Below are 17,590 nucleotides of genomic sequence, written 5' to 3'. Positions count from 1 at the left end.
GTAAATCACTCAAATGGGGTATCATTTGTGAGCATTTGGTCCGCTGGGATGCTGACACCGCAGTCACTGCAGCCGTAGTAGTAGTAGTAGCACGAGCATTTTTATTATTGCTTCTGGCCCTTTTATTCGTCACCTTCACCCACTGATCATTATCAGTGACATTGTTAGTGATACTAGTGTTAACAATTGGCGAAGGTGAAGCAGAAGCTTCGGATACGGGCGCCGCAGTCACTGCAGCCGTAGTTGTAACAGTAGCGCAAGCATCAGCTTTACCAATCGACGCACAAGCATTAGCGTCAGCCGAAGAATCAGATGGGAGGTCAAAACTGAGATGACATCAGTTATTGCCGACGTCACAGTGCACGTAGATATTGAATGCATTGGGCAAGCCATTGTTCTTGTCAGTGTTGCAAGGTGATGCAAAAAAAAAAGCTAGATTGGCAAAAAAAAAAGGTTAGAAAAGGCTAAATTTAGTAAAAAAAAAGAAGCTAAAAAACGGCCAGAAATTTTTTGGTTAATTCATTAAATTTTTTATATTTTAGTTTACACATTTGTAAATAAAAACTTATAAACATAACTTAATCATAACTTCCTGTTTCAAAACATATCAGGCACATTTTCCTTGACTAGCACATGGAATTACTTTAAATGATTGCATATGTGTATATACATAAAAAAATATTACAAACTAATTATTTATATAAAATATTCCCCGTCTGAAGAATCAGAAGAGCTTAAGTCTGGGTATAAAGTTTCGCTATTTACCATAGATATGAGATCATCGGTAATTTCAAAGTCATTACAACATTTAGATAAGCGTTTTAACGAGCATCTAATATTAAGCAGCGCATTAAGCATTTTAATTTTTAGTGTGTTCCTTAATTTAGTTTTCAGAATTTTCATGCCACCAAAAATTCTTTCAACTTCCGCGTTACTGAGTGGTAATACTAAAAAACTAAATATTAATTCGACAAGTTCTAAAAAAGGAGGTTCGTTTAATGCATTTTTATGTTCTCAGACTTCCGACCAAAATTCTATGGTGAAGTGTACATTTTTCCATTGTATAGTTATAAGTTTTCGCCACTGCAGCTCTATTAATGCCATTTGACTTGAAGAATAACTGTACTTCTCTTTTTCAAAGTAAGAAAATACATCTGGCTTTGAAATGTTCAACGAATTTTCAGCAGAAAAAGAATTAATCTTTTGTAGAGAACTCATATTATTAGGTATTAGGTGTTCACAGGAACTATTGAAATTATTTTATTTTAGAAATTTTTAAAAATACATTCGGAGTAAAAAAGGCTAGAAAAAAGTCAAGAAGCTAAACCCAGAGTTTCGAGGCTAAAGGTAAAAAAAAGGCTAAATCTAGCCTCGAAAAGGCTAACCTAGCAACACTGGTTCTTGTGGGAATGATATTAGAATTTACACTCTTGTTTGGTAATAGAGTATGAGCGTAGGAGAGTGTGCCAACGAAAGATGGAACAGAGGTAGCACACGTTGATAATGTATTAACTGGCATCGAAGAGTAATTAGCTTCGCTGCTAACTCTTAGCTTGAAACTGTCAAAGGCAACATTGAAAGAGTTACGAAGACATTTTACTTCAGAGGCGAGGGCAGCAATCATTTCATCTTTATCAGCGAGTTTGCTTTGAATATATTGAAGGGCCGAATTTATTTTGGCAGATTCCAGCACTAGCTTATTGTTTGCAGCATTAAGCTCAGTCACCAAATATATCACACTAGCATTTTCGGTTTAAAGATATGTTATTAGATCAAATTGAGAGTTTAATGTTATTTGATTGCTCTCTGCATTAATAAGAGAAATGTCACTATGCTTTGAAGAATCATTCGACTTTTGAGAACCAGAAGAATAAGAACAGGTGATGAAGGCAGATGGTTCTCCTTTGCAGTAGGTGGGGGAGGTGAACGGAGGAAAGTCCCACGCTTAGCAGCGCAAACATCGCAGACAAAACATTGACCAGCACTTTGCAAAAAATCGACATCAGCCGGAAAGATACCAACACAAGTAACGTGGAAGAGATCGTTGCCCTTTGCACACTGCACTTTCTGCTCTCTCGGGAGATTTCTATCAACCTTTTGCCGCATACACAAGGTATTATTGTTGTTTTGTATATGCGTGGATAAGCGAAATAAAATTTTAATTATTTATTTAATTTTTTAATTATTGATTTGTCACAATAACAAGAGTCACTATCTCATAATTATAGAGTAGGCAATAACCAACTATTTCAAAAGACACTAAAGAGAAAAGTCATATTCTCAGTAATATTAATAAATTATTAGTTTATAGAAAGAAATAGGAATGCAAACAAAACACGTCCGAACAGCACGACAGTCGCTTTCACAGTATATTGTTGAAATACGTGATTCGTAGTCATAGTTTTTACACGCAGACCACAAGCTGAAACTTTACACCCTCACACAAAGTACCTACCTATTTTTATACTCAGTTGAGCAGAGCTCACCGAGTATATTAACTTTGATTGCATAACGGTTGGTTGTACAGATATAAAGGAATCGAGATTGATATAGACTTCAATATATCAAAATCATCAGTATAGAAAAAAACCATGTCCGTCCGTCCGTCCGTCCGTTAACACGATAACTTGAGTAAATTTTGAGGTATCTTGATGAAATTTGGTATGTAGGTTCCTGGGCACTCATCTCAGATCGTTATTTAAAATGAACGATATCGGACAATAACCACGCCCACTTTTTCGATATCGAAAATTTCGAAAAATCGAAAAAGTGCGATAATTCATTACCAAATACGGACTAAGCGATGAAACTTGGTAAGTTAGTTGAACTTATGACACAGAATAGAAAAATGGTAAAATTTTGGACAAAGGGCGTGGCACCGTCCACTTTTAAAAGAAGGTAATTAAGAAGTTTTGCAAGCTGTTATTTGGCAGTGGTTGAAGATATCATGATGAAATTTGGTAGGAACGTTACCCTTATTACTATATGTCTGCTTACTAAAAATTAGCAAAATCGGAGAACGACCACGCCCACTTTTTAAATTTTTTTTTTTTTAAATCCAAATTTTAAAAGAAAAGTTAATATCTTTACAGTATATAAGTATTTTATGCCAACATTCAACTCCAGTAATGATATGGTGCAACAAAATACAAAAATAAAAGAAAATTTCAAAATGGGCGTGGCTCCGCCCTTTTTCATTTAATTTGTCTAGGATACTTTTAATGCCATAAGTCGAACAAAAATTTACCAATCCTTGTGAAATTTGGTAGAGGCTTAGACTCTAGGACGATAACTGTTTTCTGTGAAAAAGGGCGAAATCGGTAGAAGCCTCGCCCAGTTTTTATACACAGTCGACCGCCTGTCCTTCCGCTCGGCCCTTAACACGATAACTTGTAAAAATCGATATATCTTTACTAAACTCAGTTCACGTACTTATCTGAACTCACTTAGTATTGGTGTAAAAAATGGCCGAAATCCGACTATGACCACGCCCACTTTTTCGATATCGAAAATTTCGAAAAATTAAAAAAATGCATGGGATAAGATTATTGTTCAGCCCCATTGATGAAAGGTATGAAGTCTTTGGCACAGCCGAAGACAGTCCCGTCCTTACTTGTTTGTATCTTCTTTTGTATATTTAAAAATTATTTGAATCGAGTCTGCTTAGCATTACAATTCAGCAATTAAATTTATACGTCGTTTGAAAATAAAAAAAAAAAATAGTATTGATTTTAAACAAACAACCCAACAAACATTCGGATTCAACAATAAGTCCGAAAGGAGTCCGATTTTGGATCGTTTGCACTCATTATGAACTCATTTAGGAGCCTGAAGTGAATTTGATATAACTCCTAGCACGCTCATATTTTGCTTCTTATACAGGTCTCTTCCCGATATCATATATGAGCTTTATTGGCCTCATATACTGCTAGTTTTGAGACCAATAGTGACACCATTTAAGGGCTTTTAGGAAGAACTTTTGTTAAATTGTTGTAACAAAACTCCCATAAGGATAAGATAGAAATGAAATTAGTATTAATTGAATTAAATTTTTATTTAGAATAAATTATCCGGAGCTGTCTAATTTACTAATTTAAAAATTTTTGTTTGTCTATAATTTCATCAAATTTGAATCATAACAGACTCATAGGTGAGGCTAATATTTTTCATATATTTCGGACCCACATTGTGGGAAATGTCGAAATCAGAAAATGATCATTTTGCAAATATTTATATTTGTCAAAGCGAGTTTGGAACAAATATTGATATTTTGTCACTACAGTTTTTCATTTTAATAAAAAATTAGTTACATTTGTACATTATTGTTACCCTTGCTATTCCTTTTTGTATTGGCATCGAAGTTTTTCCGCTTTTGGACGCCTCTTCACAGTCATCTTACTTACTTACTTACTTACTTAATTGGCGCTTAACCGTCTAAACGGTTATGGCCGTCCAACAAGGCGCGCCAGTCGCTCCTTCGCTCCGCCAACCGGCTCCAATTGGTCACACCAAGGGAGTTTAAATCGTTTTCCACCTGGTCCTTCCAACGGAGTGGGGGCCGTCCTCTACCTCTGCTTCCATAGGCGGATTCCGATAGAAACACTTTCTTGGCCGGAGCACCATCATTCATTCGCAAAACATGGCCTATCCAGCGCAGCCGCTGCGTTTTAATTCGCTGGACTATGTTGATGTCTGCGTATAGCTCGTACAGCAACTACATTCATTCCAGCCTCTCAAATAAGCTCATATCAACTGTAACAGCTCCGATTTAAACATTTTTTCTTACTTTTTTGTGTTTTAAAATGTTTGCTGGGTAAACTAAAATTTTTGCAACGTCATGCATTATTGGGTAAAGATTTTTGAAAAACGCTGGATTACAGATTAAAACTGATTCGATAGGGCAATGGATAACCACCCACACCTATATAGGACAATTCGGGTACATTTTTAGTTGAGTTTGTGTGTTTGTTTCTCATATTTTGTAAAAGATTATTTTACCCCTCTTTTGGGTAAATATTTGGGCATTTACCCATTTTTACCAATATAACCAATTTACCGGATATTTACCATTTGACTATTTACCCGTTTCCCATCTCTAAGTATTAAATATGTACATATATGATGTGGCTGTTAAAAGAGAATTTTTTTCTACGTTACAATAAAACAGTATAAATTATAAATATTCTGTGTTAATTTTATTTTCAGCTCATAGTCCAAAAATCATTTAGTTGATGTGGCAAAAATTTTTTTTGTTGTAATCCATCAATAGAGATCGATAAAATTTTTGTGATTGTAGCAGCATAAGTGTGACAAGAAAAAATTTAAATTTAGGTACATTCGATTATTGAATACAATAACAAAAACGTTTAAACAGCAATATATCGGCACTCTGATGTTTGGGAATGTACCTAGCCTTTTGTAGCAATATAGGAGTATTACATATATGAGCCACATATTGTTTCAAATAATCTTTTCTAGTTAGTTTTAGTACATTTCTGATAAATATAATGATGATTATAAATTTAGTTATTCTACATAGAAGGTTCGGATATCAAAGAGTGGCTTTTTTTTATAATAATATCAAAGTTAAACTGTCTTGCCAAAACGGATTCAACATAAAGCGTGGCAAGTCCTGAAACTCGCTCTTGAGATGAACACGATCTATGAAAGTATTGGATTCTTGCAAGGACTCTGAAAGAACGTTCTGCACTAGCTACAGTGCCAGGTATAGTGCAAAAGATACGTAAGGCAACATAAATGTTGGAGAAAATTGTATACAAATTCGGAACATAGATGGCATTTGGCAATTCCAATGGTGACAGACCTTTATCAAAATTTGCTTCGTAAATGTGTTTCAAGTGAATTATTTCGCATTCTAAGCTTTGAGAAACGCCCGTCTTGTATTTTTCGACAAATTTTGCTGCGTTCGGCCGAACCGAAGTTTCATCCATGTCTTCAAATTGCCACAAAAAGGAAAACTTCTCGTTCAAATTTCTCATAGCTGCAAATTGTTCAGTAATGCCAGTGATTACCGAATCAACGATCACCACTAATGTATTGTTTTTATACTCAGCTGAGCAGAGCTCACAGAGTATATTAATTTTGTTCGCATAGCGGTAATCCGTAACGGCATAAACTAATCGATATAGATATAGACTTCTATATATCAAAATGATCTGGGCGAAAAAAGAAATTCATTAAGCCAGGTCCGTCCGTCCATCTGTCCGTTAACACGATAACTTGATTAAATTTTGAGGTATCTTGATCAAGTTTGGTATGTAGGTTCCTGGGCACTCATCTCAGATCGCTATTTAAAATGAACGAAATCGGAATATAACCATATATATAGAAAATTTCGAAAAACCGAAAAAACGAGATAATTCATTACCAAAGACAGGTAACGCGATGAAACTTGGTAGGTGGGTTGACCTTATGACGCAGAACAGAAAATTAGTAAAATTTTGGAGAATGGGCGTGGCACCGCCCACTTTTAAAAGAAGGTAATTTAAAATTTTTGCAAGCTGTAATTTGGCAGTCGTTGAAGATATTATTTAAAGTTTGGGAGCAACGTTACTCCTATTACTATATGTATGCTAAAAAAAATTAGCAAAATCAAATGACGAACACGCCCACTTTAAAAAAAAAAATTTTTTTTAAGTCAAATTTTAACAAAAAATTTAATATCTTTGCAGTATATAAGTAAATTATGTCAACATTCAACTCCAGTAATGATATGGTGCACTAAAATATAAAAATAAAAGAAAATTTGAAAATGGGCGTGGCTCCGCCCTTTTTCATTTAATTTGTCTAGAATGCTTTTAATGCCATAAGTCGAACAAAAATTTACCAATCCTTTTGAAATATGGTAGGGGCTTAGATTCTAAGGCGATAACTCATTTCTGTGAAAAAGGGCGAAATCGGTTGAAGCCACGCCCAGTTTTTATACACAGTTGACCGTCTGTCCTTCCGCTCGGCCGTTAACACGAAGAAATGAGCAAAAATCGATATATCTTTACTAAACTCAGTCCACGTACTTATCTGAACTCACTTTGTATTGGTATAAAAAATGGCCGAAATCCGACTAAGACCACGCCCACTTTTTCGATATCGAAAATTACGAAAAATTAAAAAAATGCCATAATTCTATACCAAATACGAAAAAAGGGATGAAACATGGTAATTGGATTGGTTTATTGACGCAAGTATAACTTTGGGAAACAATTTGTAAAATGGGTGTGACACCTACCATATTAAGTAGAAGAAAATGAAAAGTTCTGCAGGGCGAAATAAAAAGCCCTTGGAATCTTGGCAGGAATACTGTTCGTGGTACTACATATATAAATAAATTAGCAGTACCCGACAGATGATGTTCTGGGCCACCCTGGTCTACTTTTTGGTCGATATCTCCAAAACACCTATGTGAAGGCAACTAAGGACCACTAGCTTTTAAAACCCTTATTAATGCCTTTAATTTTATACCCATATCGTCCAAACGCATTCTAGAGTCACCCCTGGTCCACCTTTATTTCGATATCTCGAAAAGACGTCCACCTATAGAACTAAGGGCCACTGCCTTTTAAATACTCATTACCACCTTTCATTTGATACCCATATCGTACAAACACATTCTAGAGTCACACGTGGTCCACCTTTTTGGCGATTTCTCGAAAAGGCGTCCACCTATAGATCTATGGCCCAATTCCTTTTAAAATACTCTTTATTACCTTCCATTTGATACCCATGTCATACAAGCACATTCCAGGGTTACCCTAGGTTCATTTTCCTACATGGTGATTTTCCCTTATTTTTTTCCAAAGCTCTCAGATGAGTATTTATTGTTCGGTTACACCCGAACTTAGCCTTCCTTACTTGTTAAAATCAGACTCTGGATCAGTCGTAATCATCTCATTTGCATTATCTTCAAAGCGTCTTTTGGGTTTTCCTTTTCGAATGTCCGGAAACTTTGGCGAGATGTTCAATTGAATAGGAATTATTTGTCATTCGTTTTATTTTTCCCATTGGTTCCTGATCGACTTCAAATCAGCTAATAAGGCATCTAGATGTCGGACCTCAACATCTATGGTGGCGTCTCTAGCTTGGAGTATGACGTTTCTTTAAATAATGATAGTCAGTATTTTGAACCAAATTGAGGACAGCAAGATACATTCGAACTTGTAGATGTACTTGGGAATGCTGGTAACATCTACGTATGCTTGCACAGTCAAATTGGGCTTTTGGCTGAAAGACTATGAAGAGAGCTCGGTACATTTTTTTTTAGGATGTCCCATCGTTGTGGAGTGCTGCTGAAAATAGTAAAATATTTTTGTACAACTCCGAAGAAAGTAATTGCAGCACTACAACATTCTGCAGCATCAACACCACATAAACTGAGACTGCGGGTTGCACAAGGCGAGTAATCAGCATTCGGGTTTTTATCGAGAATGTGACGTAATGGTCCGTTGTAAGCTCCTTTCATATTGGCGCTGTTATCGTACCCTTGTGCACGACAATCTTTTAATGGGATTCCATGTTTACCTAGAGTATGGCAAATTAAATCAGTGATTTCCTGACCAGTTTTTTGGTTACAATCCACGAAACCTAAAAACCGTTCTTGAATTGTAAAATTTGAATTTGTTGCTTTCGAATTGAAATGGAGGTAGCGCAAAATGAACGTACTCAACATGACTAGCATCAGGCGTAGCATCAACGATAAGAGCAAAATACTTGGCTTTCTTGCGTTGATCTAATATAGTTTCCCTCACGTGTTTTGCACAAATTTCTATAAACTTGTTCTGAATGTCTGGGGAAAGATAGAGAACCTGTAAACGTTTTTGCTACTGTTTTGAAATCCTATCTTTCTCCAAATGATCTCTAAGTGTGGGATCATAATGGCTTATGAGTTATAAGATGCACAAACAATTTCCATTGTTTCGTTCATCTATATATCTTGGTTTCGCCCTTGAAAGCTAGGCCTCTTTCACCCAAAGTAAAATAGTGTTGTCCAAAATTCTATATAAAATTTCTTTCCACTTTTGAGTTTCAGTGATTAGCTGTTCATTGATAAGTGTATCAATTGTAGCCCCTTTTGAATTAGAGTTTCAACTGATTAGTGTTACGTTGAAAACATGTTTGCGTCAGTTGAGTAATAGAAATTGTGTTTTATAAACAGCGTTTTAAGCCAGCTGCCAAATGAAATATTTATTCTTAAATTTTAAGGAAAGGGAGATATCCAACATCATTTTATATTTATTCCTAAACCTGATAGTTCACAAGTTGATATCCAACATCATTCTTCAATCACTATCCAAACTTTGAGAAATTTTGTAAAATTTATACTTCTCGAGTTGATCTTCAACGTATAGTTCTCAAATGAATATACAACATATTTCTCCAGTTGACCTTCCAAATTGCCTATCGAGTTGAGGTGGAGTTAAAATAAAATAATAAAAAAAAAATTTTTTTAGTTAAACGGTTTTATTGAAATTTCTAAAAATGTGAGGCGTATCATAACCTTGTGAAGGTTCAGTTGGTCATACTTATGACTATCAATAGAAATTTTACGTGTCCAACGCTTTTATTTAATTGTCTGATCAACGCCCTAGACTGATGAGGAGTGTGATGACTAGTACCTAGGACCTACCTAATTATTTTCTAGCTTTTAGTATTATTATTACTTCATGTAAGTATTGTTTTCAATAACACCGTTTAATAAAATTTTTTTTTAATTATTTTATTTGAAAGTTTTTAGTCATTATTTAATTGCTTATTATTTCCCATTCTATTTAGTTCATTTAGTGACTCACTATTACAAGGACTCTTTCCTGACAATTTGTTACAATCTAAGTCCTCAGTACATAGTCCTTCCAAAGACTTTACTCGAATCTGCGCCACATATGATTGTCCCTCCTCCAACTCCAAAATATTTTGATGTCACTTCAACCGGACTGTATGTAATATTTGTTCCAAATATGAGCCAAACCGGACATCATAGATCTCTTTCTATTCATGTATGTATTATGTGTTTCAAATATAAGCCAAATCGGACCACAAATACGATTTTTGTGAATATCTCTATCCTTGCGCCACCTAGCGGCGATTTTTTTCTTATTATTGCATTGTCATCGGGTTCTGAACTATATTCCAAGTTTCAAGCTTGTAGCTTATCGGGAAGTTACTTAAATTTTAATTACAAAATTCGTTCACAACGGCCGGCCGTGTAGCCTGTCAAGTCAACCTAAATAAAACCGTTTAAAAAATTCTGCATGGTGGTACCACCATATTCAAGAACTGTTTACGGTGAGAAATAAACACCTGGTAGTTAGCAGTAATAAAGCGTTTTTTTTTTCCTTTAAAAAAATTCCCTTTTTTGCCGAGAACGCTACAATTTTCAATTTGTTTCGAAACAGTGCGATGCAACGCTTGTGATTTAGAAGTATACTAGTTATCAACATGTGGCGGTCACCGTGGTGTGATGGTAGCGTGCTATCACATCGTATGCCCTGGGTTCAACTTCCGGGCAAAGCAACATCATAATTTTAGAAATAAAGCTTTTCAATTAGAAGAAAATTTTCTAAGTGGGGTCGCTCCTCGGCAGTGACTGGCAAGCGCTCCGAGTGTATTTCTGCCATGAAAAGCTCTCAGTGAAAACTCATCTGCTTGCAGATGCCGTTCGGAGTCGCCATAAAACATGTAGGTCCCGTCCGGCCAATTTGTAGGGAGAATCAATAGGAGCACGACGCAAATTGGAAGAGAAGCTCGGCCTTAGATCTCTTCGGAGGTTATCGCGCCTTACATTTATTTTTTTTTAGTTATCAACATGAGTTCTTACGGAACTCAAGCCAAATGCTATTTTGGTTTATTCGAGTCCATTGCGAATAAACGGAAATAACTGATAGGTTGACTAGAGTTAAACCCTGCCAGATTGGCAACTTAAGCTCATCTTAAAACCCAGTTAAAGTAGACTGAAAAATTGCAGAATAAGTTTAATCGTAATTTAACTCACAAGCTGAGTTGAACTTGTACTGAAAAACAGGGCTTTAGCCTTCTAACGGCTTGATGTTTATTTTTTAATGGAAAACATCGGGGCCCGTGTGGGTGGAGAAATATTTAATTGTGTCACGTAATTTTTAACACGCCAGCGCTTATTACAAACGCATTGCATTTAAACTGATCTGGGCAGAAAGTAGCCACAACCTTGGCATCCAATCAGACGATTGCTGTTAAAATGCGCTCGAAGATTGCATTGCGACGAGGATAAAAAGTATACAACTAAATTAAAATTTCTCAACTCTGATCTTACGACTCGGAGATTAACGCTAGAAACGGGAGTAATAAACATATTGAGCAAAGTAATAGTGAACTTGACAGTTCTCTCTTTTTTGTAGGAGTTCTTGCGCCAAACAAAAAAAAGAATTTAACCCTTTGATTTTAAAAATATTTGAATTTTACGTACAATTTTTTCGTTTGAAAAATTATGTATCTTCAAATATGTGGTGTGGAATTATGGAAATGATATAAGTTTATATTCGAATAAAACAGTACTAGTAGTGCAAACAACAACACCCGTATTACTAAGTAGTAAATTTTTTTCATTCAGGGATTATTAAAGCGAATGAAGTTATAGAGTATAAAACATGAAAGCATATTTTTCAGTTAGTAGACGCAAAATCTTTGATGTCATCGGTGGAGAAATTGGAGGATTTAACATACGCATTATGATTTTTGAATTAAATATGTATGTAGTACCCCAAAATATGCTTCGATCAGAAAGGGTTAATGCGCTGCTTGTTTACAATTTTTTGAAGCAAGAACTCCTTCAAAAACCAAGTATTTCAAATTCCCTTCTACCCTGTTCGATTTGCCTTTGGTGTGAATAAGTCTTTCAGCATTCGTTTGATTTTTCCTTCAAGGCATTTTTAGCCTGCAAGTGGTCTGCGGAAAACTCTTTGATCAACCGATACCTAAGCGGGAACGATATTTTATTTCATTTCCTGTATTACCAAGCTTTTAAAAGCTTGGGTTGTATGTACATTAGACTGACCCGATTTTGTATCATATCTGTATATTTTTGATGCTGAATGCTAAAAACCTTCGAATAGGTCTCAGAAGTCATTTGCCAGAGGTTGAAGGTGAATCTCGAAAATTCACCCAATGCGAGTGTCCGTTTTTTACGAATTTTGGCCACTCCATTTTAGAACTACCTTGCAGAGAAGGCAGGGATGATTGATAATAAACAAGTAAGGAAGGTTAAGTTCGGGTGTAACCGAACATTACATACTCAGTTGAAAGCTATGGTGACAACATAAGGGAAAAGAACCATGTAGGAAAATGAACCGAGGGTAATCCTGGAATGTGTTTGTATGACATGTGTATCAAATGAATGGTATTAAAGAGTATTTTATGAGGGAGTGGGCCATAGTTCTATAGGTGGACGCCATTTAGGGATATCGCCATAAAGGTGGATCAGGGTTGATTCTAGAATTTGTTTGTACGATATGGGTATCAAATGAAAGGGGTTAATGAACATTTTAAAAGGGAGTGGGCCTTAGTTCTATAGGTGGACGCCTTTTCGAGATACCGCCATAAAGGTGGACCAGGGGTGACTCTAGAATGCGTTTGTACGATATGGGTATCAAATTAAAGATATTAATCAGGGTTTTAAAAGGGAGTGGTGGTAGTTGTATAGGTGGTCGCCTTTTCGAGATATCGGCATAAAAGTGGACCAGGGGTGACTCTAGAATGCGTTTGTACGATATGGGTATCAAACGAAAGGTGTTAATGAGTATTTTAAAAGGGCGTGGGTCTTAGTTCTATAGGTGGACGCCTTTTCCAGATATCGCCATAAATGTAGACCAGGGGTGACTCTAGAATATGTTTTTACAATATGGGTATCAAACGAAAGGTGTTAATGAGTGTTTTAAAAGGGCGTGGGGCTTAGTTCTATAGGTTAACGCCTTTTCGAGATATCGCCATAAAGGTGGACCAGGCGTGACTCTAGAATGTGTTTGTACGATATCGGTATCAAATTAAAGGTATTAATGAGGGTTTTAAAAGGGAGTGGTGGTAGTTGTATAGGTGGTCGCCTTTTCGAGATATCGGAATAAAGGTGATCCAGGGGTGACTCTATACTTTGTTTGTACGACATGGGTATCAAATGAAAGGTGTTAATGAGTCTTTTTAAAAGGGAGTGGGCCTTAGTTCTATAGGTGGTCGACTTTTCGAGATATCGCCATAAAGGTGGACCAGGGGTGACTCTAGAATATGTTTGTACGATATGGGTATCAAATGAAAGGTGTTAATAAGTATTTTAAAAGGGCGTGGGGCTTAGTTCTATAGGTGGACGCCTTTTCGATATATCGCCATAAAGGTGGACCAGGGGTGACTCTAGAATGGGTTTGTACGATATGGGTATCAAATTAAAGGTATTAATGAGGCTTTTAAAAGGGAGTGGTGGTAGTTGTATATGTGAAGGCGTTTTCCAGATATCGACCAAAATGTGGACCAGGGTGACTCAGAACATCATCTGTTGGATACCGCTAATTTATTTATATATATAATACCACAGACAGTATTCCTGCCAAGGTTTCAAGGGTTTTTTATTTCGCCCTGCAGAACTTTTTCATTTCATTCTACTTAATATGGTAGGTGCCACACCCATTTTACAATGTTTTTTTCTAAAGTTATATTTTTCGTCAATAAAACAATCCAAATACCATGTTTCATCCCTTTTTTCGTATTTGGTATAGAATTATGGCATTTTTTCGTTTTTGGTAATTTTCGATATCGAAAAAGTGGGCGTGGTCATAGTCGGATTTCGGCCATTTTTTATACCAATACAAAGTGAGCTTAGATAAGTACGTGAACTGAGTTTAGAAAAGATATATCGATTTTTGCTCAAGTTATCGTGTTAACGGCCGAGCAGAAGGACAGACGGTCGACTGTGTATAAAAACTGGGCGTGGCTTCAGCCGATTTCGCCCTCTTTGACAGAAATAAGTTATTATCCCAGAGGCTAAGCGCCTACCAAATTTCAAAAGGATTGGTAAATTTTTGTTCGACTTATAGCATTAAAAGTATTCTAGACGAATTAAATGAAAAAGGGCGAAGCCACGTCCATTTTGAAATTTTCTTTTATTTTTGCATTTTGTTGCACCATATCATTGATGGAGTTGAATGTTGACATAATTTACTTATATACTGTAAAGATATTAAATTTTTTGTTAAAATTTGACTTAAAAAAAATTTTTTTTAAAAGTGGGAGTGGTCGTTCTCCGAATTTGCTAATTTTTATTAAGTATACATACAGTAATAGGAGTAACGTTCCTGCCAAATTTCATCGTGATATCTTCAACGACTGCCAAATTACAGCTTGCAAAACTTTTAAATTTCCTTCTTTTAAAAGTGCGTGGTGCCACGCCCATTGTCCAAAATTTTACTAATATTCTTTTCAGCGTCATCAGTTCAACTCACCTACCAAGTTTCATCGCTTTATCCGTCTTTGGTAATAAATTATCGCACATTTTCGGTTTTTCGAAATTTTCGATATCGAAAAAGTGGGCGTGGTTTTAGTCCGATATTGTTCATTTTAAATAGCGATCTGAGATGAGTGCTCAGGAACATAAATACCAAATTTCATCAAGATACCTCAAAATTTACTCAAGTTATCGTGTTAACGGGCAGACGGACGGACGGACGGACGGACATGGCTTAATCAAATATTTTTCGATCTTGATGATTTTGATATATGGAAGTCTATATCTATCTCGATTCGTTCATACCTGTACAACCAACCGTTATCCAATCAATGTTAATATACTCTGTGGGCTCTGCTCAACTGAGTATAAAAACAAGTAAGGAAGGTTAAGTTCGGGTGTAACCGAACATTACATACTCAGTTGAGAGCTATGGTGACAACATAAGGGGAAATAACCATGTAGGAAAATGAACCGAGGGTAACCCTGGAATGTGTTTGTATGATATGTGTATCAAATGAAAGTTATTAAAGAGTATTTTATGAGGGAGTGGGCCATAGTTCTATAGGTGGACGCCATTTAGGGACATCGCCATTAAGGTGGATCAGGGTTGACTCTAGAATTTGTTTGTACGATATGGGTATCAAATGAAAGGTTTTAATGCGTATTTAAAAGGGAGTGATCCTTAGTTCCATAGGTGGACACCGTTTCGAGATATCGCCATAAAAGTGGACCAGGGGTGACCCTAGAATTTGTTTGTACGATATGGGTATCAAATGAAAGGGTTTAGTGAGTATTTTAAAAGGGAGTGGACCTTGCCTCTATAGGGGGACGCCTTTTCGAGATATCGCCATAAAGGTAGACCAGGGGTGACTCTAGAATGCGTTTGTACAATATGGGTATCAAACGAAAGGTGTTAATGAGTATTTCAAAAGGGCGTGGCTTAGTTCTATATTTGGACGCCTTTTCGAGATATCGCCATTAGGGTGGGCCAGGGTGACTCTAGAATGTGGTTGTACGATATGGGTATCAAATGAAAGGTGGTAATGAATATTTTAAAAGGGAGTAATCCTTAGTTCTATAGGTGGACGCCTTTTCGAGATATCGTCATAAAGGTGGACCAAGGGTGACTCTAGATTGTTTGTACGATATGGGTATCAAACGAAAGGTGTTACTGAGCATTTTAAGAGGGAGTGGGCATTAGGTCTATAGGTGGACGCCTTTTCGAGATATCGCCATTAGGGTGGGCCAGGGGTGACTATAGAATGTTTGTACGATATGGGTATCAAACGAAAGGTGTTACTGAGCATTTTAAGAGGGAGTGGGCATTAGGTCTATAGGTGGACGCCTTTTCGAGATATCGCCATTAGGGTGGGCCAGGGTGACTCTAGAATGTGGTTGTACGATATGGGTATCAAATGAAAGGTGGTAATGAGTATTTTAAAAGAGAGTAATCCTTAGTTCTATAGGTGGACGCCTTTTCGAGATATCGCCATAAAGGTGGACCAAGGGTGACTCTAGAATGTTTGTACGATATGGGTATCAAACGAAAGGTGTTACTGAGCATTTTAAGAGGGAGTGGGCATTAGGTCTATAGGTGGACGCCTTTTCGAGATATCGCCATTAGGGTGGGCCAGGGTGACTCTAGAATGTGGTTGTACGATATGGGTATCAAATGAAAGGTGGTAATGAGTATTTTAAAAGGGAGTAATCCTTAGTTCTATAGGTGGACGCCTTTTCGAGATATCGCCATAAAGGTGGACCAAGGGTGACTCTAGAATGTTTGTACGATATGGGTATCAAACGAAAGGTGTTACTAAGCATTTTAAGAGGGAGTGGGCATTAGGTCTATAGGTGGACGCCTTTTCGAGATATCGCCATTAGGGTGGGCCAGGGGTGACTCTAGAATGTTTGTACGATATGGGTATCAAACGAAAGGTGTCACTGAGCATTTTAAGGGGGAGTGGACATTAGGTCTATAGGTGGACGCCTTTTCGAGATATCGCCATTAGGGTGGGTCAGGGGTGACTCTAGAATGTTTGTACGATATGGGTATCAAACGAAAGGTGTTACTGAGCATTTTAAGAGGGAGTGGGCATTAGGTCTATAGGTGGACGCCTTTTTGAGATATCGCCATTAGGGTGGGCCAGGGTGACTCTAGAATGTGTTTGTACGATATGGATATCAAACTAAAGGTATTAATGAGGGTTTTAAAAGCGAGTAGCCCTTAGATGTATATGTGAAGGCGTTCTCGCGATATCGACCAAAATGTGGACCCGGTGATCCAGAAAATCATCTGTCGGGTACTGCTAATTTATTTATATATGCAATACCACTAACAGTATTCCTGCCAAGATTCCAAGGGCTGTTGATTTCGCCTTGTAGAACTTTTTCATTTTCTTCTACTTAATATGGTAGGTGTCACGCCCATTTTACAAAGTTTTTTCCAAAGTTATATTTTGCGTCAACATACCAATCCAGTTACCATGTTTCATCCCTTTTTTCGTATTTGGTATAGAATTATGGCATTTTTTCCATTTTTCGTAATTTTCGATATCGATAAAGTGGGCGTGGTTATTGTCGGATTTCGGCCATTTTTTATACCAAGATAAAGTGAGTCCAGATAAGTACGTGGGCTAAGTTTAGTAAAGATATATTGGTTTTTGCTCAAGTTATTGTGTTAACGGCCGAGCGGAAGGACAGACGGTGGACTGTGTATAAAAACTGGGCGTGGCTTCCACCGACTTCGCCCATTTTCACAGAGAACAGTTACCGTCATAGAATCTATGCTCCTACCAAATTTGAGAAGGATTGGTAAATATTTGTTCGACATATGGCATTAAAAGTATTCTAGACAAACTAAATGAAAATGAGCGGAGCCACGCCCATTTTGAAATTTTCTTTTATTTTTGTAATTTGTTACATCATATCATTACTGGAGTTGAATTTTGACTTAATTTACTTATATACAGTAAAGATATTAAATTTTTTGTTAAAATTTGAATTAAAAAAAATTTGTTTTTTTAAAAGTGGGCGTGTTCTTCGTCCAATTTTGCTAATTTTTATTTGGCACATATATAGTAATAGTAGTAACGTTCCTGCCAAATTTCATTATGATAT

At 36.6% G+C, this 17,590-nt stretch overlaps 1 protein-coding gene across 2 annotated transcripts in view; it reads right to left on the bottom strand.

Moving 5' to 3' along the window:
* Positions 1-2,329, bottom strand: part of LOC137244196 (beta-glucuronidase-like) — a 664,948-nt gene extending 662,619 nt beyond the window's left edge. The window contains exons 1-2 of one of the 2 annotated variants that reach the window (XM_067772845.1): positions 2,023-2,329; positions 766-947 (exon numbers count right to left, since the gene is read on the bottom strand). The gene's annotated coding sequence lies outside the window, so the exon portion shown is untranslated. Of the gene's footprint in view, positions 1-765; positions 1,685-2,022 lie in introns of those variants that run through there. The other variant, XM_067772844.1, reaches the window with a different exon arrangement.
* Between the last annotated feature and the right edge of the window lie 15,261 nt (positions 2,330-17,590).

The sequence above is a fragment of the Eurosta solidaginis genome, chromosome 3 (assembly GCF_040869045.1).
Source record: "Eurosta solidaginis isolate ZX-2024a chromosome 3, ASM4086904v1, whole genome shotgun sequence".
Lineage (NCBI taxonomy): Eukaryota > Metazoa > Arthropoda > Insecta > Diptera > Tephritidae > Eurosta > Eurosta solidaginis.
The sequence above is the reverse complement of the archived record's forward strand: the minus strand, read 5'-3'. Positions and strand labels throughout refer to the sequence as shown.